The sequence below is a fragment of the Geotrypetes seraphini genome, chromosome 1, assembly GCF_902459505.1.
Source record: "Geotrypetes seraphini chromosome 1, aGeoSer1.1, whole genome shotgun sequence".
Classification (NCBI taxonomy): Eukaryota; Metazoa; Chordata; class Amphibia; order Gymnophiona; family Dermophiidae; genus Geotrypetes; species Geotrypetes seraphini.
The window spans coordinates 274,953,649-274,979,491 of NC_047084.1; the positions used below are offsets into that span (position 1 = coordinate 274,953,649).

The 25,843-nt window shown below is 42.0% G+C and overlaps 1 protein-coding gene across 7 annotated transcripts in view; it reads right to left on the reverse strand.

Moving 5' to 3' along the window:
* REEP1 (receptor accessory protein 1) overlaps window positions 1-25,843 on the reverse strand; it is a 192,991-nt gene that overhangs the window by 116,097 nt on the left and 51,051 nt on the right. The window lies entirely within an intron of this gene.

Sequence of the window (25,843 nt, forward strand, 5' to 3'; positions counted from 1 at the left end):
TTGCAGTTTTGTACAAGTGGGGGGGGGTTTTAATTTTTAACTTATATCCCACCTCTGTCCAATGCAGATTTCAACAACAGGTTACAATAACAAAACCCTGTTCCTTACAATAAAATACTCCTGACATTCAACTCAGTGCAGCTCAGTTTGGAAATGGGACATTTTAGTCATCTAACTCCCAAAGTTAGAAGAATAAACCCTTTAAATCAACGGTCTCAAACTCAAACCCTTTGCAGGACCACATTTTGTATTTGTAGGTACTAGGAGGGCCGCAGAAAAAAATAGTTAATGGCTCATTAAAGTAATGACAACTTTGCATGAGGTAAAACTCGTTATAGTTTATAAATCTTTCCTTAATTGGTTCTGATAATTTCAGCTATACACAGCTGAAAGCAATGCAACATGCAGAAAGTGAAAATCTGTAAGAGACAAGATTTTGGACCAACTATTTTGAGGCCCTCAGTATTATAAAGAATGATTCTTTATGGAAAACTTGTGCCTTAAGCGTACGGCGGTTCTGTCTGCAACCGCCTTCAGCTCTCACCTCCTCCAGCACCGGACATACACACAAGCTATACTGCCTCCAATGGTTACCTTACGTTCTGGAAAAACTTCCCGCCTCACTGCTGTAACCTCAAGCGCTTTCCTGAGTCTGCACACGGTTGGACTCCACCTCACAATCGCATACAGACGCAGGAAAGCGCTTGTGTGAGGTTACAGTGACCGCCGGACGCAACCGCCAGAACTTAAAGCACAAGTTTTCCATAAAGAATCATTCTTTATAATACCGAGGGCCTCAAAATAGTACCAGGCGGGCTGCGAGATTGAGACCATTGCTTTAAATACTAACCCCTAGGGTGAAGAATATGAAGGGCAAATGTTTTGTGCTAGCTACGGCTATGATTCTTTTTAGGCTGCCTAAAAAATTGGTGCTGACTAGTGTGACGCTAAGTGTTAATCTATAAAAGTTAGGTGTACTGTATAGAATCATTCTTAGTACCGCCTAAGCAGTGTTAAGATGTAACAAGGCATCCTTTCAGGCACATCGTATTTATGCCAGGGGTTTTTTTTAGCCTAAATGCGTGCGCCTAAGTTAGGTGCACAACAGTGCCTAAGTCAAAAATAGGTGCCTAACTGCAAAACATGCCCACATTTTGCCCCCTAACCAAGCCTACTTTTAGGTAAGTGCTTTGAACAAGGTGCCTAACTTTCAATTACCATATTTCCCCATGTATAGGCCGCGGCCTATACATGGGTTTTACAATTCCCTACAGCGGGTGCGGCTTCCTTATATGGGGCGGCTTAACTAAAGACATCGTACATAAGTCACCCCATTGGAAGATCAACCGTGGAGTCCCCCGTACCTGCAGCTCCCTCCTGGACGGCTACTGGCTGCCTCGTCGCAGCCAGCGGTGCAGGGCAGGCGCAATCTTTTCAGCATCCAGCCGACCCTGCGCTGCTTCCTCAATGCCTACACCAGTTCTCATTGGACTCGCAAGAACTGACACAGGCATTGAAGAAGCAGTGCGGCGCCAGCTGGATGCTGAAAAGAATGCTCCTGCCCTGCACCACTGGCCGCGACAAGGCAGGAGGCAGCCGGCGAAGGCATTTACTGGGGGGAAGGGATGTATAGGCCGCCCCATTTGTGGAGTGACACTCGCTCGTTAGCTGTAGGGGGCGCTAATGGAATGGTGCAGTATTTTGTGGAGTTTTTTCTACAAAAATGCCGGCTTTTCATATGGTTCTGGGTAAACTAGTTAGAAGTACATATGAAAGTTAAGGCCACGCCCACTAGAAGTGTACAAAAAAGTTGGTGAATAAAAATCTGAATATGGATGTAGCCAAGGCCAGAAAAACACACTACAGATTAATATTAAGGAAAAGCATAATAATATTCTCTTTATGTAGTTTGCTATTAAGCCAGACCATAGAGGAAATCAGGTAATGCGTAACATACTTCTAGAGGTATTAAGAACTCCATCTTGAGTTAGTGACTCCATTTTGTGCCAGTGACTTTCTGTCTCTGTCTGTTCTTTGTTCTTTCTGCGTTTCCCACCTTGAGCCTCGTGGCTCTAATTAATACCAGACCTCTCAATCTGGCTTGTGGAAGATATAGGGTTTCATATTTTTGAATACAGATAGCAATATACAATGTTAGGTGTGTGTGTGGGATCCCACGAGTGATTGTGTGGCTGATAAGTGGTATGAATGATATGTGAGAAAATGATTTGTATTTAATTTCAAATGTTTTATATAAGATATAAGAAACTAAAAGGGAGCCTAGGAGGCAACATCTGGAAAGAGTTAAAGACAGAAACACTGTACCAGTCTTTGAGAGACTCAGAGCAGGAAGGGTCAGCTGGTTTGATCTCCAGCATAGGAGGGAGGGGGAGTAGGCCTCCTCCTTCTTCTAGTGCTGACAGGGACACAAATTTATCAGCAGATGCTGAAGAGAAATGCAGGCTAACTTTAACACAAACAAGCTGTTTGATTTCATCTTTTTGAGAATGACAAAAAGAGTATTGGATATGTAATAATGGGTTTCTGCATATTTAGAAAGTTAAAGTAAACAAAAATATGATTTGCGAAACTTTTTCGGTGTCAAAAAAGAATTTCTTTGTTTAAACCTAAGCACAGCCTCTATTAGCTGATTGGCTGACAAGTAATGATGTCAGACTGGACAGAAAATATATATTGGTGAGCAACAAATTATCAGTCGGGATTCTTTGCCAGAAATGCCAGCATTTGGCGCCTGTAAAGACTCCCACTGATGACACAATAATCTTTTGATAAATGTTATGGAAATAAATAAAATTAATACTTTTTTTAATACATTTTGCATCATGTGCCATCATTCGTGTACACTTTGCCCACCTATGAGCAAACCTGGCTGCTCATTTGGCACCCCAGATGGGACTGCTGCTTTAGAGCGCACTTGAGTCAGACACTGCGCACTCTACACTCTAGGTGTGTTTTCATATATTTAAAGTTCTTGCGGAAAGAATTTTTTTGGATGCAGAACAAAAGATGATCTGTTATCAGAATAACAGATTTGCGAATCCCTAGGAAGACGAGAGTGAATCGTAAGTACATGCATGTTTTATTTGTATGATAATAGCGAAATGGTAGGAAAAGAAAAGGAAAAAAAAGGGAAACAGAAACAAGAAAAAATTAACATGTAATAAACTGTAAATATGTGATTAGATTGTAAATATGTACAGTGAGAGGTTAGTGAAGTAATCATAGGAAGAAAAAAAAACCAAAAACCCAGAGGAAAAACAAGTGTGGGTCCAGGTTTCTTTGCTGCGATCCATATTGCTTCTTCTCTGTGAAAACAAAAAAGGAGAAAAAACTGCAGCTGTGGTATCTGTTAAATCTGGTTCTCCTCTCTGTTGAGCCGAGCCAAGCTGCATGTCTGAATTAAGTTACGGAGTCTGTGAAAGAGAGAAAAGAAAAAAAAAATACCATCTGGTTTTCAATTGGGGGAAAAGTTCCCGCGCTGTTCAGACCTCTTTGTTCAGATCCCCCTCCTCCTTCTCCCTCAATGCCTTCCACAGTGACTATCACGTGGGTTGGAAGGCGGGCTTTTTGAAAGCCCCCCTTTCTCCAGAGAGAGGAGGGGGAATGAAGAAGCTTGGTGCTCCTTTGTCTTGAGTTCCAGGACTTTTCAGCAGGTATCGTTCTTAAAATATGTTTATATACCAGTCAGTTGAGGAATTTTAAAATGTAATAGCTTGCAATTAAAGTAAGAATGTGAGAATATAATGATCCAGAGGGGCTTAGTATACAATATAGCCTTTCTGGTTAAATTTTACTGGCAGTATGTTTGCATGGCTGAAGGAATATATGCAGAGTTAGAACACAGGATTCTTTTTTGAGAAGTCTCGGAGCAAGTTTGTTTGCATATTAAAAGGTTTTATTGAGACTTTGTAGTTTAGCAAGGCATGAAAAAAAGAAAGATTACGTAGTTTGAATATGTTGTTTTAAGTTAAAAAGAGCTTCTGTATGCCAAGATCAGCGTATTGGGAGATCAGAGTTCGCATAGCTAACTGAGACATGCTGAGGTAGAACAATAGAAGTAAGCTGTTTCTATTTAAAGGGCTCAGTATGAGCAGGAAAAGCATGGAGAGAAATAGGAGTCATGATATAAATTTGATCAGAACAGGGTATAGACTTTAGAGAACATGTTTCTCTTGTTCCTTTATTTTAAAAAGTTTTAAGACAGACTTGTAATTATGGCTCTTGATGCCAAAAAAGCCTTTGATCGTCTTGAATGGCCCTTCTTATTTCATATTCTTCGCTGGTATGGCTTTCCTGATTCCTTCTTATCTATGATTAAAGTTCTCTACTCTCACCCGACAACACGAATTATGATCAACGGACATCTTTCCCAACCCTTCTTTCCTTCCCGTGGCACGAGACAGGGCTGCCCCCTATCTCCCTTACTCTTTAATCTCGCCCTTGAACCACTTTTATCTGCTATACGGAATGATTCTCGGATTGCTGGCTTTCAATATAATGACTTCTCAGTTAAGCTTTCGGCGTATGCCGACGATGTTCTTCTCTACGTCCATCCAGAATCTATCATCTTTGTCCTTGAACAAATTAATCATTTTTCGGCAATCTCTGGATACAATTAAACATCAATAAATCTGAACTCTTACCGTTAAATTGTATAGACATTCAATCTGACTCCTCCCAATATGGGTTCATCTGGTCCCCTTCTAAGATCAAGTATCTCGGCTTGTATTTTGGGCCCTCTCTCGAATCTACTTCACGACTTAACTCTGACTATATCTTCTCCATTATTCGTTCTTGCACTTCTAGATGGTCCCCCCTTAATCTCTCCTGGTGGGATAGACTCTCTACAATACGCATGATGATCACTCCGAAAATCAATTACATCCTTAGTATGCTTCCCTTTCTTTTTCCCCATTCAATCTATTCTCGCATTGAACAATTACTCTCTTCCTTTTTATGGCAAGGCAAGCAGCCTCGGATTGCACTCCGTAAATTGAAATGTTCTAAGGAGCAGGGAGGGGTCAATTTTCCTAGCTTTCGCGAATATCACTATGCATTTTTAATGTCTCAGGGCTCCTTATGGCTGAATGTTGAGTCTGTGCATGTAACTCCTACGTGGTTACCTTTGGAGTTCTCTTTGGTTGATTCTTATATATTACATCATGCTCCTGCCATTCCTCTCCCCCAATGGGCAAAACAAAACCCAATCTTGTTAAGTACATGGCAGGCGCTCAATTATATTGACTCCCTTTCACACAAGAAATTGACAGATTCAGTATCTGCACCAATCTGGCATAACCCCAAACTCAGGATAGACAATGCGGTGATAGTTTGGAAAACTTGGCAACAACGGGGAATTTGGCATATTTCCCATCTATTGACTAATGACAAATGGATCACCTTTTCGGATATTATGGCCAAATATAACATTCCTCCTTCTCAATATTTCAATTGGATTCAACTCCACCATTGCCTTTCTGCAAGGTATCCTTCTCCAACATCTCTCCATACCACTTCAGACCTTCACTCTATGGCTCTTTCCTTCACTGCCTCCAAAGGCCAATCATCTAATTGGTATAAATATATACATTCTAAATGTTTCCCTGTAGTCCCAGCTTCCCTGACTAAATGGGATATGGTACTACAATCTCCATTAACTGATCGTATGTGGAAGGAACTGTGGGTCAGAATTTATAAATCGCTTCACTCGGCCTCCCACAGACAATCCGTGATTTTTCTATATCATCGAGCCTTCTGGACTCCATCTAAAACAGCCAAAATTAAGAGGTCCTCGGATAGCTCCTGTTGGACCTATAAATCCTCCGAAGGCTCCCTACGACATATGTTATTCGATTGTCCCCATATACAGGTTTTATGGTCCTCTATCTGGAATGTGATTACCAAATTTTTTATTCTTAATGGCCCCTTTACATTAGATGTCTTAATTATGGGATCCTCGGCACTATCCTCACCTTTATCTTTGTATCGTGATCGCCTTCTGACCCTTTTGATATTTATAGCTCTTCAATTAATTTTACAAAATTGGAAAGACTTCTCTAATCTCAGCTTCACTCATTGGTGGAATTCAGTCTGCCTCCATGCTAAATATGAGAGGCATATGGCAGAACGCTCTAAATCACTATCCACTTATGATAAAACATGGTCAATACTAGTGGATCATTGTGCTCAAGACCTTTGAACTAATATTTCTTAGACCTTTTACCTATGTAACATCACTCATCTATTTGATTTACTCATTGCATTTTTCATTGGCGTTTCTTATCTGCTGAATCTTAAGGAATCAATGTGACCCTTTCAACAATTATAATACCTGATCTTACTAAGCTTTTGTATCTTTATGGCTTTATATATTCGCCACAATTACTATGTAAGATACAAGCCGAATATCCAAAATTAATAGCCACACTAAATGATATTCATATAATGCTATCAGAAATCCAGTGCTACACCTTCTTCATTTGTGAAAACGGTAAAGACCTCAGTGTTTCCCAGGGTAAAACCTGTGAAACAAACTATGCCAATAATAATATTGACATAGAGAAATACATCCTTGGTCTTGTATTTTACCGTTACACTTAGCTCTTATATTTTCAACTTTTTAACGTTTTATTAGCTTTTATACTTTTTACTAACTTTTATATTTTTATAGAGAAGTAAACACTTATCTTGTTGCCTTCTAATAGCTCAAAATCACTGCAGCTGCAGTTTTAGCGGTATCCATATGCCGCTTTTCAACAATTTCAGATTTGTTCAATTATATCCCAACAGGCCCTGTTTCGCCCTACGGCTGCATCAGGGGATTTATTTTTTAATATGAGCTACTGCTTCAATGATTTTCTCCCAGCGAAAATCATTGAAGCAGTAGCTCATATTAAAAAATAAATCCCCTGATGCAGCCGTAGGGCGAAACAGGGCCTGTTGGGATATAATTGAACAAATCTGAAATTGTTGAAAAGCGGCATATGGATACCGCTAAAACTGCAGCTGCAGTGATTTTGAGCTATTAGAAGGCAACAAGATAAGTGTTTACTTCTCTATAAAAATATAAAAGTTAGTAAAAAGTATAAAAGCTAATAAAACGTTAAAAAGTTGAAAATATAAGAGCTAAGTGTAACGGTAAAATACAAGACCAAGGATGTATTTCTCTATGTCAATATTATTATTGGCATAGTTTGTTTCACAGGTTTTACCCTGGGAAACACTGAGGTCTTTACCGTTTTCACAAATGAAGAAGGTGTAGCACTGGATTTCTGATAGCATTATATGAATATCATTTAGTGTGGCTTTTATATATTCGCCTACATTTGGTTACTATGCACAATTCATTGCCCTGCCAACCTATATACCTTGCTATATATCTGTCTAGAAGACTGTATTAGTATTATTATTATTCTTCATTAATGTTTCTATGTTTAATACCGTTATAATATCTTATTGTGATATGATGTACTTGAAAGGAGCTGTCACTTCGTTTTTCTTATTGGGCTTTCTCGGAAGCCTTTTGTTGTCTATTTTATATCTATGAAATCAATAAAAATATTTTGAACATTAAAAGTTTTAAGAGGGGACAGCAAATGTAGGTCTAGAAAGAATTGAGAAAGTGTTTTCAGACAGACGAGAGAGAATGAGGAATGTGATTTTAGACAAATAATATTTGTCAAGCAATAAGGAACCAGAGTTTGATCTTAAGTGAAGTGGATTTGCTATAGGAAGTGAATGATTTAAAGAGAGATGAGCCAGATAGTTTACGTGTTCTGGCAGTGCCTGCTGGTTTATACAGCATGCTTTTAGAATGTATAGAGTATGTGAAAGTAGGAGGTATAGAGTATGTGAAAGCAGGAGCCAAGGTAAGTGTTGGGAAAAAGAACAAGAGAAAGTTTGTCAGACATGTTAAAGTACAATAAAATCTTAGTTTGCGAGCATAATTCGTTCCAGAAGTATGCTTGTAATCCAAAGCACTCGTATATCAAAGCAAATTTCCCTATAGGAAATAATGGAAACTCAGACGATTCATTCCACAACCCAAAAACATTAATGCAAAATATTATACATACTTGTATTGCAAGACCTTGCTCATTTAGAACAGTCACTACACTCCTGCAGCATCAGAGAGAGAAGAACCATTGGCTCAACTGTGATGATATGACGCGTGTATACTGTATGTACTCGTATTGCAAGACTTTACTCATTTAGAGCAGTCACTAAGCTCTTGCAGTATTAGAGAGAAGAACCATCGGCTCAGTTGTGATGTGTGTATATTCTATGTACTTGTATTGCAAGACATTGCGTGTATATCAAGTTAAAATTTAATAAAATGTTTTGCTTGTCTTGCAAAACACTTGCAAACCAAGTTACTTGCAATCCAAGGTTTTACTGTATTCAACATTGTGAGCAAGCAAAACAGTGCATGAGAAAAAAAATCCCTGCCTTTGTATTTCTATCCCAGTGTTCAAATTAGTTCTGAATATGAATTTTTGTTCCCCTGTATGGCTTATAAATTATTTTTAAAATTATGTATTGCCTGAATGTATGATTAGGGATTAATCACATTTTAAATATACTTTAAAATTAAACTGGGGAGTTTAAAGGAAAGACTAATGGAGATAGAGGTTAAGTACCCATATTTTTTTGAAAATTGAAATATATGATAACCAAAGGGCTTGATAACATTGATAAAGGTAATGAACAATTATAATAGACATTTATGTAAGTGGGTGGATACCGAGCTGGGTTTTAGTTAATTTTTTTATAAGTAAGCGCTTAAGGATAGGAACCTGATACAGAATATGGATTGAAAATAATTATTTTGTGCTAGCAGAAAGTTTAATTATGTTCCTTAGGTAGTGGGTCTGCATTTTAAATTTTCCTGTGGCCATACTTGGTATTACAGAACTGTGTAAAAGTGTTATTCACTCTGTGTTTTGTGTTTCAGCTACAGGATCCCGTATAAGTCTTTTTCAACTGCTGTTGCTTTCAACAGTTCAGCTCAGAAGTTGCAGGAGTGGGGGATGTATCCCACTACATTATTTTCTCTTTGTTCTCTCTTCTTATGTTTAAATATATTTATTGATTTTCAAATCATATAATCAAGAATACCTTGTACAGAAAGCAAATTAGCAATTCTAGATAAAGCAAGAAACATTCCAATAACATTAAATCATATATTAACTAAAATGCTCAAGTCCTCTAAATTGGATCCAAGATTTCTTATAAAATAAAGCCAAAATTAAAGAATTTAACTTAATGTACACTCTTTCATAAAGTTAGCTGGAAGGCTGATTGCTGGGATTAACCTATAGTCATAGAGCTTATGATTTTTCTACCTCCAATCGGGAGAGCGCTAAAAAAGAAGTCAACTGATTAGGCTCAAAGAAAACATATTAACTGATCGGTGATGGACTATACATTTACAAGGGTGTCGCAAATAAAAGGTAGCACCCAAAGATATAACACCTGGCTTCAACAAAAGAAATTCACGACGACGCCTTTGCGTCTCTCGTGATAAATCAGGAAATACCTGCACTTTACAACCCATAAATTCTTTCTGTCTATTTTTAAAGAACAGTTTTAACAACCATACTTTATCAATAGAGAGAGCTACTGTTATAATCAAAGTGCTCGGTTCTACAACCTCTTTATCTGATTTTTCCAATAACTCTGATACATCCAATAGTCCTTGATCCGACGGCTTTTTTGGTAATTTAGTCTTATTAGGTAAATAATAGACTCGTGATAAAGGAGGTAATGAATCTTCTGAGGCCCCCAAAACTTCAAGAAAATATCTTTTAAACATTTCTCTAGGAGGTGTCAGTGGAAGCTTAGGAAAATTAATGATTCTTAAGTTATTGTATCTAGAGTTATTTTCTAAGTTCTCCATTTTTCTTCTAAGATTGATATTGTCTTTCATTAAAGATTCCTGTAATTGTTTGGATGATTTAATGTCCTGTTCAAACTTTTGAACCAAGAAATTAGAGGCTGTCATATCCTTTTTCAATTCTTTAAGTTCAGTAGAATGTTGAGATAATTTCCCCTCAATTAACTGAAGTTTGGGACTTATGGTCTTCACTAGTCCGGCCATAAGATCCCATAGTGAGTCCAGAGTTACTTCTGAGGGTTTTTCCAAAGAAAATACAGGTAAAGAAATGTCATAGTGCTCACCGTCCAGTTGAATAACTTTACGCTGTCCCTGAAGGTTAACTCGCCTCTCAGGTGATTTCCCCTCAGCTTCTTCAAAGGAGCTCATATCCATAGGAGCTCCTGTCAGCAGGCTCTGTGATGGACTACTTGCCTCAGGGGAAGACAAGACCCCGACCTCCGGGGTTACCTTACCCCTTGGAGAGCTGCTTAGCTGAGGTTGCGGGGGCGGCGCCCTAACGTCGGGGCTCAACGATGTCTCCAATCCCGGAGGAATCTCCACGGCCTCACTGACGCCGCTACTCCTCTGCGGGCCTCCCTCCGACGCCGAAAAAATACCCTGCATCCGCCTGATGAGTTCCCCGATGTCTCCAGCCGCGGGGGTGGCCGTGGGCCGCGAGGCACCAGCGGTGCTACGGCCCCTCCGTTTAGGCATCGGGTAAGTAAAAGAACCACTTGCGAATTATTTGAAAATTGTTTTAAGAAAAATCCTCAGAGCGGCATCTCAGCACGTCCAGCCAGACGCCATCTTGGATCCCTCTCTCTTCTTAATGAGTATGTGCTTCCCTTGCAGTGCCTGCACCGCCCTCTGAGGGAAAAGAGCAGTACCACATTCCACCACTAGAGCTGTGAAGGGCACAGAGAATCCAAGCCTGAGTTTTGGAGGGAATTTCAGTTCAGTCCTTTGTTCCCTACTAATTATGTGATTATTTTTCAGCAGTAGCCTTTCACATTACACAGGTTCTCTCTACAGACGGCATGTTTTTCATTCCCTTGGACAAAGAAAGAAAGCAACCATACACTTTCCCCCATGTGGTAGCAGTTCCATAGTTACAGAGAAGACAAGCTTGAATAACAGACAAGATTACCTTCAAAATGTTTCAGCATGAACTCTAAAGCCATTATGCAGTTTTACTTAAATTAATTCAGAGACTCTGACATTACATGTTGCTATAATATTTGCAGAGACATTCTGGATTCATAAGATTTTGAAAAAATAAACAGACTTTACTTCAAATTACTTTACTTTAAATCACTTCATTTGAATTAGGCTTCTGAACTTTAATTATGCATTTGCATAATCCAATAGGCTCATTATGACATCTTGTTAGCTATTGTATTTTCTTTATCATTGTCGTCATGCATTGTTCTCAGAAAAGACTAAACTAGACTAAACCTTAAGTTTATATACCGCATCATCTCCACGGATGTGGAGCTCGGCACGGTTTACAATAACTTAAAATATAGAAAGAGAAGGAAAAAAAAAAAAGATTTACATGAACTTATATATAGAAGAGAAGAGTAAGGGGGGATAGAATTACATTTTAGTGAAAAGCCAGGTTTTCAGTTGCTTGCGGAATAATTGGAGGGAGCCCAGGTTCTGCAGCGGGGTAGTAAGGTCATTCCAAAGACCTGTGATTCTGAAGAGAAGGGATTTTCCCAGTTTGCCTGCATAGCGAATACCATGTAGAGAGGGGAAGGATAGTTTATACCTTTGGGTGGGTCTGGTGGAGTCAGGACTCAAGGAGTTATAAGATAGTGGGATTAAGGGAGGAAGGATGCCATGAATGATCTTAAAAGCCAGGCAGGAGCATTTGAAATGGATTCTGGAAATCACTGGGAGACAGTGAAGTTTGGCTAGGAGTGGGGAGACATGGTCAGACTTGCGTTTTGCAAAGATCAACTTGGCTGCAGTATTCTGGATTAGCTGGAGTCTTTGAAGACTTTTTTTTGATAGGCTTAAGTAGATGGCATTGCAGTAGTCTAGTTTGGAGAGGATGATGGATTGGACAAGGACGGCGAAATGTTGTTGGCGAAAGCAATGTTACTTACCGTAACAGTTGTTATCCAGGGACAGCAGGCAGCTATTCTCACTAGTGGGTGATGTCATCAAACAGAGCCCCGGTACGGACGTCTCACAAGCACGTGTTGCTTGTAGAAACTTAAAGTTTCTAGATGCCCGCACCGCGCATGCGCCGGTGCCTTCCTGCCCGGAGATCCGGGCGTGTCTCCTCAGTTCAGGTAGCTAGCCTGAGAAGCCAACCCAGGGGAGGTGGGTGGGACGTGAGAATAGCTGCCTGCTGTCCCTGGATAACAACTGTTACGGTAAGTAACATTGCTTTATCCCAGGACAAGCAGGCAGGTATTCTCACTAGTGGGTGACCTCCAAGCTAACCTCAGTGGGATGGAGGGGGAGTTGGCGACTTAAGAGAATAAATTTTTCAATACTGTTTGGCCAAACTGTCCATCCCGTCTGGAGAGAGTATCCAGACAATAATGTGAGGTGAATGTGTGAACCGAGGACCAGGTGGCAGCCTTACAAATTTCCTCTATTGGTGTTGATCTGAGGAATGCTACTGAGGCTGCCATTGCTCTGACCTTATGGGCTGTGACCTTACAAGGAAGTGATAATCCAGCCTGGGCATAGCAGAAAGAAATACAAGCCGCCATCCAATTAGAGATGGTGCGCTTTGATACGGGTCTTCTCAACTTGTTAGGATCGAAGGAGACAAAAAGTTGAGGAGTGGTTCTGTGTGGCTTGGTGCGATCCAGGTAGAAAGCCAAGGCACGTTTACAGTCTAGAGTGTGAAGGGCCGATTCTCCGTGGTGGGGCTTAGGGAAGAATACTGGAAGTACAATGGATTGGTTGAGATGAAATTCGGAGACCACCTTAGGCAGGAATTTCGGGTGAGTGCGTAGGACCACCTTGTCATGATGGAATACTGTGAATGGTGGATCCGCCATCAATGCCTGGAGTTCGCTGACTCTGCGAGCGGACGTAAGGGCTACAAGAAAAAGCACTTTCCAGGTGAGGTACTTAAGAGGGGCCCTGTTGAGTGGTTCGAACGGGGGCTTCATGAGACGGGAAAGGACTACATTGAGGTCCCAAACTACTGGGGGTGGTTTGAGAGGAGGGTTAACATGGAAGAGTCCTTTCATAAATCTGGCGACCACTGGATGGGCCGAGAGGGGTTTCCCTTGTAGGGGCTGGTGGAACGCCGCAATAGCGCTCAGGTGGACTCGTATGGATGTGGACTTGAGCCCAGATTGAGATAGGTGTAGGAGATAGTCCAGCACGGAGGATAAGGAAGCTCGCTGAGGTTCCTTAGAAACACACCATGAGGAGAATCTGGTCCATTTCTGGGAGTAGCATTGTCGAGTGGCGGGCTTCCTAGAAGCTTCCAAGACCTCCCTCACTTCTTGTGAGAATTGGTGAGGGGTTACGTTGAGAGGAACCAAGCTGTCAGGTGGAGAGACTGCAGGTTGGGATGAAGTAGTGATCCTTGATGTTGAGTAAGCAGTGAAGGAAACACTGGAAGTGGTACTGGTTCCCTGCTGCTGAGTTGGAGTAGGAGGGAGAACCAAGGTTGTCTGGGCCACCGAGGAGCTATTAGAATCATGGTGGCCCGTTCGAGTTTCAGCTTGACCAGAGTCTTCTGGATCAGCGGGAATGGTGGGAACGCATATAGAAATCGTTTCCCCCAGTTCAGTAGAAAAGCATCTGCCTCGAGGCGATGAGGAGTGTTGATCCTGGAGCAAAACTGAGGCAGTTTGGAGTTGTGGGGAGCCGCAAAGAGGTCTATCTGAGGCGTCCCCCATTGCGTGAAGATTTGGTGAAGGGGGCTGAAATGGAGAGTCCATTCGTGCGGTTGTAGCAGACGGCTTAGTTTGTCTGCTAAGACGTTGTTCTCCCCCTGGATGTATACTGCTCTGAGTAGGGCGTTGTGGCGCACCGCCCAGTCCCAGACTCGTAGAGCTTCCTGGCAAAGGAGGGCCGAGCCCGTGCCTCCTTGCTTGTTGATATAATACATGGCGGCCTGATTGTCTGTGCGAATGAGGATTACCATGTCGTGAAGTAGATGTTGGAAAGCTTGGAGCGCATTGAAGATGGCTCTGAGTTCCAGTAGATTGATTTGGTGTAGTCTTTCCGCACTGGTCCAGAATCCTTGGATGCGGAGACCATCCAGGTGGGCCCCCCATGCATAATTCGACGAATCGGTTGTGAGAACTTTCTGATGGGGGGGAGAGTGCATCAGCAAACCTCTGGATAGATTCGAAGAGGTCATCCACCAAAGTAGAGACTGCCGAAGAGCAGGTGTGACTGAGATGTGTTTGGATAGTGGATCGGACGTCTGATTCCACTGTGATGCCAGGGTCCACTGGGGGATCCTGAGGTGGAGTCTGGCAAAGGGTGTCACGTGTACTGTGGAGGCCATATGGCCCAGGAGCACCATCAGTTGTCTCGCCGGTAGAGTTTGGCGAGTAGACACCGCCTGGCAGAGATGAAGAAGGGACTCCATGCGTTGCAGGGGCAGGAATGCTCGGAGTCGGGTGGTATCCAGGACCGCTCCGATGAAGGGGAGGGACTGGGTGGGTTGTAGATGAGACTTGGAAAAGTTGATCTCGAAGCCCAAATTTTGGAGGAAGTAGGTTGTAGCCAAGGCCGCCGAAGTGACCTCTGGGGCTGACGGGGCCTTGATGAGCCAGTCGTCGAGGTATGGGAACACCTGTAGACTCCTGTCCCGGAGTGCTGCGGCCACTACCACCAGGCACTTTGTGAAGACTCTGGGGGACGAAGATAGGCCGAATGGTAGCACTCGATACTGTAGGTGCAGATTTCCCACCCGAAATCTGAGGAATTTTCGGGAGGCCGGGTGAATGGGGATGTGAGTGTAGGCCTCCTTGAGATCCAGGGAGCATAACCAGTCGTTCTGCTCGAGGAGGGGGTATAGAGAAGCCAAAGTCAGCATGCGAAACTTCTCTTTGACCAGAAACTTGTTGAGGGCCCGAAGGTCTAAAATGGGTCGCAGGTCGCCCGTTTTCTTCGGGACGAGGAAGTACCGGGAGTAAAACCCTCGGTTCAATTGGTCTGACGGGACCGGCTCGACAGCCCGAAGCTGAAGTAAGGTTTGGACTTCCTGAAGAAGAAGGGCGGTCTGCGTCGAGCTTGAAGGATACTCTCTTGGAGGATGGTCCGGGGAGACCCGGTGGAATTGAAGAGAGTATCCTTCTCTTATGATGGTGAGGACCCATAGGTCCGTGGTTATGGCCTCCCATCGATGGTAAAAAAGATGGAGGCGGCCCCCTATGGGAGAGGCCGAGGTTATGCTTCCGGGAGGGGCGTCAAAAGGGCTGGGGAGCCTTAGGTGCAGCCGGTGGCTGAGGTTTTTGCTGAGACTTCTGGGGAGGTTGTCTCTTCGCAGGCTGTCTCGCAGCAGGCGTTTGTCTGGGCATGTAACGCCGCTGGTAAATCAGGGGTGGCCTGGAAGGTCGAGACTGTTGAGTTTTGGGTTTGGGCCGCAGGATGGATTGAAAAGATTTTTCATGATCCGACAGCTTCTTGGTAACAGTTTCGATAGACTCATCGAACAGGTCAGCTCCAGCACATGGTACGTTGGCGAGTCTGTCCTGGAGGTTGGGATCCATATCGATTGTACGGAGCCATGCCAGGCGACGCATAGCTACCGCGCTTGCGGCGGCGCATGCCGAGAGTTCGAATGCATCGAAGGAGGATTGCATCAGCTGGAGGCGTAATTGGGAGAGGGAGGCTACCACTTCCTTGAACTCGAATCGAGCTTGGTTGTCTATGAACGGAGTGAACTTGCGGAGCACCGGCAAGAAGAACTCCAGATAGGAAGAGAAAAAGAAATTGTAGTTTAGCACCCGTGACGCCATCATGGAGTTTTGGTAGAATTTTCTACCAAATTTGTCCATCGTTCTCCCCTCTCGGCCCGGCGGTACAGAGGCGTAGACCTGGGAGGGATGAGAGCGTTTAAGGGAGGACTCGACCAGTAGGGATTGGTGGGAGAGTTGAGGGCCCTCAAACCCTTTATGGTGCACGATGCGGTATCGAGCATCGAGTTTGCTGGGGATCGCCGGTATGGAATACGGTGTTTCGAAGCACTGCATGAAGGTCTGGTCCAGTAATTTGTGCAAGGGGAGCCGAAGCGACTCCGTTGGAGGGTTAGGTAAATGCATGGTGTCCAGATACTCTTTGGAGTATCGGGAGCCCGTGTCAAGGGTCACATCCAGATCATCCGCCATTTGTCGGAGGAATGATGAGAAGGACAATTGTTCCGCCAGCGTCGGTCTGTGGGACGGGCTGGAGGAGGAGGAGGCCTCCAGGTCCATGGACATCGGGGAGTGGCAAGGAGAATCGGGCACCGATGTCTCCTCGTACTCCGGGCCCCCCGGAGGGGACACCTCTGATGAGGAGTATCCCCTACGTTGCAGTTTTTTCTGCGGTGACACCTCCGAATGGCGTGAGGAGTGCCAGGATGAGTGTCTCGATCGGTGCCCGTCTCGGTGGCGGGACGGGGATCGGGATCGTCTGTGCATCGCATGGTCTCCCGAGGCCCCCAAGTGGATAGGGCTGGAAGCGGTGGATCGCAACTGGGTTTGCGATGCGGGTTCTTGCGATGCTACCCAAGTCTGGTAAGGAGTACGGAAGAACTCTTCCTGACTATGCCCAGGGCTTCGAGTATCGATCGGAGGTCTGGTCCCATGTTGGCGCGGAGGTGTAATGGGTTCTAATGGCGGCATATCGGTAAGCGAGGCTTGCCGCGTGGGCATCGCCGCCCTCCCCCGTTCGTCCTCGTCGGTTGTCGAGGTCGAACGGTGTGGGGGAGGGGGAGGGGGCGGACCGCCCCTTTGGACCGGTACCGGGAGGTCACCCTGTATGGCAGCGATGAGCCCGGGTCCGATGGTCTGCATGAGCTCAACGAATTGAGCTTCCAGCACGGACCGTAGCGAAGCCGATAAAGAGGGATCCGCACCGAAAGGGGGTCCTCCTGCACGGACATCGCGCTCCTTCGAGGCCGAGTGCTTCTGCTTAGTAGCTTTCGGCACTTTGATGACCACTGGTGGCACTGTGGAAGGAAGAGGTACCTGAACCGAGGAGACCGGGGCAGGCACCGACGTCGAGCTCGTGGATGGTGTCGGGGTGAGCGATGCCGGTTTCACCACACTCGATGCAGGAGGGGTCGATACCGGTTTCGCCCGAACCGGGGAGGTATCAGATGAAGTGGAGGCTGAGGGATCCTTAGCTGCGTCCATCTTGAACATCGATTCCCACAATAGGCAACGCCGCTTGAATGAGCGTGCCGTAAGGGTAGAGCAAGGCCTGCACGATTTCGGGATGTGGTCAGGGCCCAAACACTGCAAACAGCGCCAGTGAGGGTCCGTGAGTGAAATCGCGCGTTGGCACTTGCTGCACTTTTTAAACCCGGTGATTGGCCAGGACATAGGCCGGAAAATCTCCGCCGCGAGGTCGAAGCCAGTGGGCCTGAGCCACGTGGCCGGCCCGTTCGACCCGCCGGAGGAAATAATCTTCTTTTTTTTTTACTGAAAAAGAAAAGTACTGTTAACTGTAATTAAAAGAAAGCGAAAACGCGGACAAGGAAGGCAAATTTAACTGAATTCAGCTAGCGCATGATGAAGTTGAACTTCTCAGCTCCGCGGAAAAGAAAGAACTGAGGAGACACGCCCGGATCTCCGGGCAGGAAGGCACCGGCGCATGCGCGGTGCGGGCATCTAGAAATAATGCATAAAGAGCATTACAATAGTCCAAATGAGCTAGAACCAATACCTGTACTAGTAAAGCAAATTGTTTTTCAAAGAAGGACGGCCAAATTTATCTGAAGATCAAATGTAACATAGTAGCATAGTAGATGACGTCAGATAAAGACCCGAATGGCCCATCTTGTCTGCCCAACCTAATTCAATTAAAATTTTTTTTTTTCTTCTTAGCTATTTCTGGGCAAGAATCCAAAGCTCTGCCCGGTACTGTGCTTAGGTTCCAACTACTGAAGTCTCCGTCACAGCTCACTCCAGCCCATCTACACTATCCCAGCCATTGAAGCCCTCCCCAGCCCATCCTCAATCAAACAGCCATATGTCAAAGAGGAGTCTATTATGATGGCAGAATTTCAATTGCCAATGTGTGTCCTTACAGTCTAACGACAGTATTTTGGGTGAAGATCCATTACAAGGTCCTAGTCATAAAATTTTGATTTTAGTTACATTCAATTTTAATATATTAAAGAGAGATCAATATTTGATCTCATTTAGGGCCTCTTTTACAAAGCTGCAATAGTGATGCTGCCATGGTAAATGCACCAAAACCCATTCAATTCCTATGGGCTTCGGTGCATTTATCCCGGCAGCATTGCTACTGCAGCTTTGTAAAAAGGGCTCTTATGTAACTAACAATTTTGGCAAAGGTCTCTTCTGTATTAAATGAAGCCGTCAGCAAAATAAAGATAGTGAAAACAACAAGTGTCCCCTGACCCAAAAAGAAGAACGGGTGAAGGGCAGAGGCGGCTGAACCAAAATCTATCACAAATTATTAAGTGTGAATGGGAAGCCCTCAGTCTCACAGCTTGCAGTGGGAACACGTCCTTAGCTGTCACAATCATACACCCAAAAGGGCATTATCTGTGAAACATCCCTGGGCTGCCCAATTGTATTGAAACTAGTGCACAAATGTGCTAAAAGTGAAAACAGATTGTCAATAATATCACAAAAAATATATAGTGAGTTGGTTCAACTGTCTCTGTCCCCCATCCGGGGGTCAAGTGGCATCCAAAATCAGCTGGGCTGGCTCAATCACGAGCAAGTCAAAACTAATTAAAAGTACTTAGCTTCTCCGTAAGAATCTGGAGTGCAGGGTAACCAGCTAGAGATGAACTCATCCAATGGGGCTCCGTTTCGAGGGGAAAAAAACTCTTCCTCAGGAACCAGCTGTGAAATGCTCTCAGGTAACCAGCCAGAGAAATGGAAAGTCCGGATTGAAAATGGTGCTAAGCAGAGGGGAATGCCTCTGAACATATAACTGCAGAAGGTCTGACGTAAAGACGTAAACAGACCACATGATGAAAGCCCCGGGAAAATTTAAAAGTGCCCCGGAGTGAAAGCACTCGGAGATAGTAACATAAAAGGAGAAAAACCCTGACAGGAAAATGTTTAAATGGCACAATGCCACTCGATAAACTCATTTAGTCCTAATGAATGTAAAGTCTGAAACTCAAAGATCCAGTATTGTTCCCTTCACTGCAAATAAATCAATTTGTCACCTTCAAAGCTCTCAGAAATCTGCTCTATGATGCCCCAGGATAAGTCTGTAAAGGAATGATGATATTGGACGCAATGGGGGACCATGGGAGAGCTCATAGATTGGGTGTTAATCCTACTCCTGTGTTCAATGAGGCAAGTTCTGATAGTCCTTTGTGTGCGCCCCACGTAAGAAAGGTGGCACGGGCAGGTTTGGGTTTTTGCATTGTTCAGCAAAATAAAGCTATCATCAGTATAAGAACAGATGAATGTTCCTTATTTTATGAAGTGGTCTACTATAAAAAAATGATTTCTATGACTTTGTTTTTAGAAATTCTTTTTCAGTTGCTCACTGCTTGCTAATAGGTGATATTAACCTGCATTTAGAAAACGGAAGATAATCTGGTTAAGGACTTGTTACTTTTTCTACAGCAATTAAATTATGTATGTCCTCCATTCTCATCAACATATTCAAAAGATAATCATCTGGATTTAGGAGCCTTCTCCTCAAAAGATGTGGTTTTTCCCACAGTCTGTCTCTGAGGCGGGATCTGGTCGCACACCTTGTGGTCAAATCATAATTTGTTCACATTTCAGTTGGCAGTGAGAGATGAAATTTAATTCAGGAGTAAAGTGTAAAGCCTATACAAGAGACTGATTTTTTATTCTTCCCGAGACCTGTTCATTTTAAAAATATTGGATGAAATTACTCCACGACAGTTAAAAGCTAAGCAAGTACGCAAGTCCAATAAGTTGTTTGACACAGAGTTGCTGGTTTTAAAATGAACAGTAAGCATAAGGGAGATGAGGCCAACAAACTGTGGCAAGACAAGTTGCAGAATTACAAATATAAAATAAAAGAGAAGCATATGCTATATTATTCTAACTTAATAAGTAAGAATGTATTTGAGACAAGAGAATTGTTTAGACCAGTTTCAAGCCTGACAGATATTTCTAACCGTAAATGTTCATCTCAAGAAATTCGTCCTTCTGATTTTTTGGCATCTCACTTTTGTTCAAAAGTGAGAAATTTGAGAAGTACACTTGTTCAAACTTTTGAATGTATCTCTAACCATTGACTATTGTAGAGTGTTGTATCTGTGGTAATTTGATTTGGGATATGTTTAAAAACTAGCCTGGATGTTATTTAACCAACATTATAATAAATATGCAAATTCTTATTCACCAATAGATATTTGTCCTGGCTCAATGAGAAAAGCTCCATATATGTTCTTTGTTGATTTATACTCTTGGATAGTGGAAGTACTAGATAAAGGGATCTTTCCAATGGATAAAGGCCATATTATAATAACATCAATTATTAAACATATTAATTAAATCAATTTCCCTGGTGGAAAATTACAGGCCTAGAGCATTGATTCCTCTTTTCATCAAGGTGATGGAAGGATTGGTTCATAATCAACTATTGGATTAAGTAGAACAGTTTATTTTACTGCATGATTCTCAATCTGGCTTTATGCCACTTTACAAAACAGAAACAGTTCTCACATCCCTTTTAAACGATATATATGGAATATTAAGTAGAGGCCTTAATGCACTGGTATTACAGCTTGATCTTAGTCATGCATTTGACCTTTCAGATCATGACTTATTGTTATTTTGTTTAGATTCATTTGGTTTATCTGGAAATGTTTACCAATGGTTTAAAGGTTTTTTGACATCCTATAGCTATCAAGTAAAAATGGAAGAGATTTGTTCTCAGAGGGGACAATCCTTATGGCCTGCCTCAAGGCTCTCCTTTATCTCCTCTTCTTTTTAATATTTATCTTTCTTCTTTGGGGGTTTGGCTGGCAAGTTTAAATGTTAAAAGTTATAGTTACGGTGATGATATTACAATAGTACTCCCAGTTACTTCCCTTTTGCTTTCTGAGATTACAAGGGTAGAAATGGTCTGAAATTACAAGGGTAGAAATGTAGAAAGATGGATACACGATTTTAAGCTGATGCAAGAAAAAACAAAATTTTTCTTAGCCATTTCTTCCAAGTGTGAGTCTATGAGTCTAATAGTATAACTTTAGGAGAGAATATTTACCCTATAGCTCAAACTATATGAATTTGGGGGGTATATGCTGACCAAAAGTTATCTATGTCATCACAAGTTAACCATGTTGTGCAAAAAGGTTTCTTATGTTGTGGAAACTGAGACAGAAACATAGAAACATGATGGCAGATAAAGGCCAAATGGCCCATCTAGTCTGCCCATCCACAATAACCATTATCTCTTTCTCTCTCTAAGAGATCCCATGTGCCTATCCCATGCCTTCTTGAATTCAGACACAGTCTCTGTCTCCACCACTTCTTCCAGGAGACTGTTCCACATATCTACCACTCTTTCTGTAAAAAGGTATTTCCTTAGATTACTCCTGAGCCTATCACCTCTTAACTTCATCCTATGCCCTCTCATTCCAGAGCTTCCTTTCAATTGAAGAGACTTAACTCATGTGCATTTACGCCACGTAGGTATTTAAACATCTCTATCATATCTCCCCTCTCTCACCTTTCCTCCAAAGTATACAGATTGAGATGTTTTTATAATGTTTAATTTTTTATTTAATTTTCAATTACATTTCCAAGCATACACATCTTGAAAAGAAAGAATGGCAGAAATAAAAACAAAAACAAAAACTGTGGATACAGATGTTCTGGAGATAATTTTATTAAACACTGATGTATAAAACCATGAAAATTCAATTAAAAAAGTACAATGCTAAAAAATATGGTGATAAAAATCCACCCGGACCCTATCTCCTTTTTCCTACTGGACATACCTCTTCCTATGCATCCTAGCATCCTTCTAGCTTTCACTGTCACCTTTTCAACTTGTTTGGCCACTTTAAGATCATCACATACAATCACACCCAAGTCCCGCTCTTCTTTCGTGCACATAAGTTCTTCACCCCCTAAACTGTACTGTTCCTTCATGTTTTTGCAGCCAAATGCATTGTCTTGCATTTCTTAGTATTAAATGAGATTGTATTTTGAAAGAACCCCATTTCAACTGCTTATTCAGTCATTAGTAGTGGGTCTTTTAGATTATTGTAATATTGTTTACCTGGTGGGACAGCAATCTCTTCTTTAAAAATTATGTATTGTTCAGAACACAGCTGTCTGATTGAATTTTAAATTGAAGAAATTTGACCATATTTCTCCCCATTACCTAAAATTGCACTGGCTTCCAGTAGAAAGTAGAATTTTATTTAAGTTTGAATGCTTTATTTATAAAGCGTTTGGTTTATTGTCAACTTATTTGATGAATCATTTTGTACTTATCATTTTTTAGGTTTCCTGCAGTTAAAGGTTGCTCACAAACAAGATTTATAAATCAACAACTATCATATCAAGCTGGTCACTGGGATTCTGAATTTGAAAGGTTGAGACAGTCTATGACTTGTGCGCATTTTTAAAAACTTTTAAAAACATTTATTTATTATTTGTAGATTATTCTGTTTTACTGTAATTGATCTAAATGTAATTCACTGATATTGTTCTGTTTTATTCTTTTGTACACCGCTTCGAACTGCAAGGTATCTGCGATATAAAAATACATTTTTGTGTTATGTTATTACTAAGGGCTCCTTTTATGAAGGCGCATTAGCGGTTTAACACGCGTAATAGTGTGCGCTAAACCGCCGGACGCACTAGCCGCTACCGCCTCCTCTTGAGCAGGCGGTAGTTTTTCGGCCAGCACAGGGGTTAGCGCGTGATGAAAAGTCGCGTGCGTTAACCCCGCTAGCACGGCTTTGTAAAATGAGCCCTAAATGGACATATCCACATGGGGCAAAATATTGTCTCTTACAGTTAAAACCTTTAGCAGTGACAAAGAAACACCCTAAATTAGCTGGTGCCATGTTTACAGTTGGAAAATTTCTCATAGCATCTTGTTGGAAATAAAATTAAATACCACCTATGGACCAGTTATTGAGAAAATGTGATTTTATTTGCTTAATGATGAATCTCACATCATGGAAAAACGGACAAATTCACTTCTTCCATAAAGCATGGGACGACTATATCCAATGGAGAGACTTTTCTGTGTAACCTTTGGAGTTTTCTTGTCATGGGCTATCGTGAGTCCTTGTATGTGATTTTGAGAAGAGACATATTAGAGTGAAGGAATAGCCTGGTAGGTAATAATAATAATAATAATAACTTTATTCTTGTATACCGCAATACCATGGAAGTTCAATGCGGTTAACAATAGAAGAGACTGTACATTTACAGCGAAGTTACATATTACAGCGTTGTTACATTTACAGCAATGTTACATATATGGCAGTGAAAATTAACAGCGAAGTTACATACATTTACAGCGAAGTTACATATTACAGCGTTTTTACAATTACAGCGATGTTGCATATATGGCAGTGAAAAGGCATGTACTAAAGAAGAGACTGTACATTTACGGCGATGTTACAAATTAAAAGGGTGTTACATTTACAGCGATGTTGCGTATATGGCCGTGAAAAGGCATATGCTATGGAGGCCTGAGGGGCCATTAGATCAAAACCGAGATTGGGTAAGAGTGGCCATATCGAGGTAGGGAGGGAGCAGGGAAGGAGGGAAGGCAGAGTTAGCGGAATTTGTCGAAGAGGTAGGTTTTTAGTGACTTCCTGAACAGGTGATAAGGCGGGGAGTTGGAGATGAGGTCAGTTAGGCAATTGTTCCATTTGCCCGCTTGGAATGCTAGGGTTCTATCAATGAATCTCTTATAGAGGCAGCCTTTTAGGGAGGGAAAGGTGAATAAGTAGTGCAGTTACCTAAGAATCTGGGGAACAGGGTTCAATTCCCACTACAGCTCCTTATGACACTGGGCAACTCGGGGCCCCTTTCACACAGAGAAGGTAGTGATGCAGCTGCAGTAAATGCACCAAAGCCCACAGGAATTGAATGGGCTTCCGTGCATTTACTGAAGCAGTACCATTACTGCAGTTTTGTAAAAGGGGCACTTAACCTTCCATTGCCCCAGGTACAAAATAAGTACCTGTATATAATATGTAAACTGCTTTTATTATAACCATAGAAAGGTAATATATCAAGTCCCTTTCCCTTTGGTAACCTACTGTTGATCAAGTAACATCATAGCCGACGAAATAGGGGTTTAACAAAGATTACATTTTGTATATTGTTTTACCAATAGAATATATCTGTATACAACCTACTTTGCTTATTTTGTATTGCTTGTCTTTGTTATAAATAAAAGCTGTAAAAAAAGGCCTCAGGTGAAGACCTGGTCAGGATCCTGTCAAGATTTAATCTGAATACTTCAGAAAGAGCATCTTAATCAAGTTATATCTGGATCACGCCTGCCTGCCATGATCAAATGATTCTAGGTCATATGAATCAGGTTAGCCACTCATGTTACAAAGCACTCTGGGAGTTACTCAATATGAAAAACTTCTAAGAAGTAATTTAAAAATAGCACTGATTAATTTGTTCCTTGGGAGTGAGAGAATGATATTGGCTCTGCCTCTCTACTGACCTTCTACATATGAATAATACTACAAGAGAAGACACGGAAGACAGTGAAAGTGAGATGCTTCTGTTTCTCAGTGAATAAAGCTCAGGTGGTATCAAGTTCATGTAACATAATTTTTGTACTGGACATTTATTTACTTACTGCAATTTTAACCTACATGTCCACTAAGAATGCCCAAGGCATGGAACAACATCAATAAAAATATATTATAATCATAAGAAGTGGAGTTAGTAGATGGGCAAATGCAGAGGACGCCTCCCTGGTTGTTCTGCACTTAAGACTCCCCAAGAACAAAACAGCTTCTCATCACAGACTCCCTGGGGCCAGGGAGGAAGTGAGGTTATCCACTAAGATGGTACAAGGGATACCCATCATTAATTTGTCCTCTCTTGAACTGATAGCTAGCTGTACAGTTTAAAGTGTTGGAAAAAGGCCTCTCCGTTGTCCCTTTATCTATCTATGATCCTTTCAGGACCAGAATAAATCTAAACAAATTTAAGAAGAAATTTCTGATCTGTAAGATCTTTTCTGGCATGAATATAGCTGAAAGTGTTAAGGAGATCAAACAAGATCTGATATGCTCAAGTTAGTATATATCAGTCAAATCTGAAGCATATCTTGTATTAAATTCTAATAAAATTTATAATTTATTAATCTATTTTGTGAAAAATGTTCGGTGTCTGAATGTTTCCTGCAAGCATGAGCCGCTAGGAGAACAAAGTCGGGACCATCATATCACTTTTCTTCTCAGTCCCTGTAATTTATTGTCTCAGTATTTTCAGTCTATTGTCAATTGTTAGAACTCAGTAGCTGTTGATACTATGACAGTGAAGCAATGTTTAAAAACACTTATCTTTTTGTTGTATTGAGCGTAACATATCTCAACCCAAACAGCCCAGCCCGACAGGAACTATTTTTCTTTTTTTCACTTCAGTAGCATGGTGCTCCGTGAATTTAAAATTAAGTTGCTCCCCTACAAGATATGCTTCAAATTTGACTGATGAATATAGCTGAGACTGATTGTTCCATTCTGAAAAAGAATTCCAGATGGATCCCTTGATCACATTATTTTAAGAGAGCATTTTACGAAACATTGAGTTATTAGAATAGAGGAAGAAA